General features: G+C 35.9%; 1 protein-coding gene across 4 annotated transcripts in view; it reads left to right on the top strand.

Moving 5' to 3' along the window:
• Positions 1 to 2,706, top strand: part of ENOX2 (ecto-NOX disulfide-thiol exchanger 2) — a 151,961-nt gene that overhangs the window by 135,721 nt on the left and 13,534 nt on the right. The gene's annotated exons all lie outside the window — the stretch shown is intronic.

The following is a 2,706-nucleotide window of genomic DNA, read 5'->3' as shown; positions in this document are numbered from 1 at the left end:
CTCACTCTTCTGATATACAAGCAGAACAGACTTTCTATAATGGAAAGTTAAGAAGTTTAATATTTATTACAAGTATTGAGATCTATATTTGGCATTGAAACATTTATATGGGTAGTAATTCTGATGTAACATGCAACTAATCTATATTACAAATCACCTAAAGTTTTTGTAGGCCAATTATAAACTTTATATTCCATTTTCAATATACTTGATGTGTATTTTAAAAGGCATTTGCAGAATATTTCTCTTCTTTGAAACATCCTGGTCAATATTCAAGCTAATTTTATAATCTCATAAATATATTAAAACCTTTCATATTAAATTTTTTAAATAAAGCAGTCTTAGATTTACAACAATATTGAGCAAGAAGTAAAGGGTTTCTAAACACCCTGTTTCCCCCCTCCACACACACAGCTGCCTTACTACTGACATGCTGCAGCACAGAAGTACATTGGTTATAATCATTGAACACATTGTTATCATCCAAAGTTGGTAGTTGGCACAAGGGTACACTCTTGGTCTTATACATTCTATGGGTTTGGAAAATGTTTAAAATGTATGTATCTACCATTATAGTATCACACAGAATAGTTTCACTGCTCTAAAAATCCTCTATGATCTGCCTATTCATCTTTTCCTACCCCCCTCAACCCCTTGCAACCAGGTTAGAGGATTTCTTTTTCATCTTTTTACTGATTCCATCGTTTTGCCTTTGCCAGAATGTCATAAGTTATGTAGCCTTTTCAATAGGCTTCTTTCACTTAGTAATAAGTATTTACATTTCCTCCAGGTCTTTTCATGGCCTGATCACTCATTTCTTTTTAGCACTGAATAATATTCCATTTCTGGGTGTACCACAATTTGTTAATCTATTAATCTACTAAAGAACATTGCAGTTGTTTCCAAATTCGGGCAATTAGAAAATTGCCCGAATAAATCTGCTATAAAATCCTTGTGCATATTTTTGTGGGGACATAGGTTTTCAGTTCACTTGGGTAAATACAAAGGACTACATTTGCTGGATTGTATGCTAAGAGTATGTTTAGTTTTATAAGAAATTGCCAAAGTATCTTCCAATATGCCTGAATGAAAGACCAGCGATGACAACAACCAGCAGTGAAAGAGAGGGGTTTTTTTGTTTGTTTTATTTCTTTTTTTAGAGTACATTATTTATTTAAATTCAAGTTAGTTAACATACTGTGTAGTATTAGTTTCAGAAGTAGAACGCAGTATTCATCACTTACATATAACACCCAGTGCTCATCCTTACAAGTGATCTCCTGGAAATAGTTTTTGTTTGCTCCACATCCCGGCCAACACTTGGTGTTGTCATTGTTTTGGGTTTTCACAATTCTAATAGGTGTGTAGTGGTATCTCATTGTTATTTTAATTTGTAATTCCCTAATGATGTATGACATACGACATATGATGATGCTTACTTGCCATTGATATGTCTTTGGCGAAGTGTCTTTTCAGGTCTAATTGCTTGGCATTTATCCTGCATGATGTTACCTGAACTCCCTGGTAATAATTTGGGGAAATTTTCAGCCATTAATGCTTCATATATTGCTTCTGTTCCTTTCTTTCCTTACTTTCTAATATTCTCATTATGTGTATCTTTGGTGGTTGTCCCATAGTTCGTGGATATTTGCTTGGGTTTTTTTTTTTTTCCAGGCTTTTTTCTCTTTGCTTCTCAGTTTGGGCAGTTTCTATTGTCATATCCTCAAGGTCAGAGATTCTTCAGCCAGGCATGCCCAGTCTTTTAATAAGCCCATACAAGGCATTGTTCACTTCTGTTACAGTATTTTTTTTCTCTCTAGCATTTCTATTTGATTCTTTCTTAGAATTTCCATCTCTCTGTTTACATTATCCATCTGTTCTTGCATGTTATCTACTTTTTCCATTAAATCCCTTAGCATACTAATCATAGTTGTTTTACATTCCTGGTCTGATACTTCCAACATGCATGCTATATCTGACTCTTGTTCTGATCTGTGTTCAGTCTCTTCAAACTGTGTTTTTGTACCTTTTAGTACACCTTGTAATTTTTTGTTGAAATCTGGATAGGATGTACTGGGTGAAAAAAAAAACCTCTAGTAAATAGGACTTCATCAGTGTGGCAGTAAGGTATGGGAAACATTCTCTAGTCCTGTGATTGGGCCTCAGTCTTTCAGTGATCATACAATTCTGGACTCTGAAGTTTACAAGTGTTTATCAGTTTTTTTTCTCCTCGCCCCACCTTCGGGCAAGATGGCTGGAGGGGGCTATAATTGTGTATTTCCCTTCTCTAGGTCACTTAGGCTCTGGTAATACCCTAGCAGGTTAGGCTCCCATAAAATAGTTTCTTCTGAAAGCAGGCCTTGTTAAGAAGAACAGAATGCTCTGTATATTTCATAATGGTTTCTTCTTCACCACCCCCCAATGGAAGCACAAGGAGATTTTTCTCCAATATTCATTGCAAGGACTTGGTTGTACTCCCAGAAATAAAAGTCACTAAAGTATTGAGACCTCACTATGACTGGGTGCCTCTGGACTTTTCAAATCTTAGAGTTGCCCACACTAAGCCTCCAGCAATTACAATTACAATTTAGGTTTTCTTGCTTGCCACTGGTTCCTATGGATCTTTCTGCTCATAGGTTTTCAGCCTGGTAAGTTGTGATTCTCTATATTCACCTATCTGTCCAGTTGCAGGGAGAGGAACTGGCC

This window comes from Crocuta crocuta, unplaced genomic scaffold (genome assembly GCF_008692635.1).
Source record: "Crocuta crocuta isolate KB4526 unplaced genomic scaffold, BGI_CrCroc_1.0 scaffold1133, whole genome shotgun sequence".
NCBI classification, from domain to species: Eukaryota; Metazoa; Chordata; class Mammalia; order Carnivora; family Hyaenidae; genus Crocuta; species Crocuta crocuta.
Note: the sequence above shows the minus strand (reverse complement) of the source record. Positions and strands in the feature narration are given on the sequence as shown.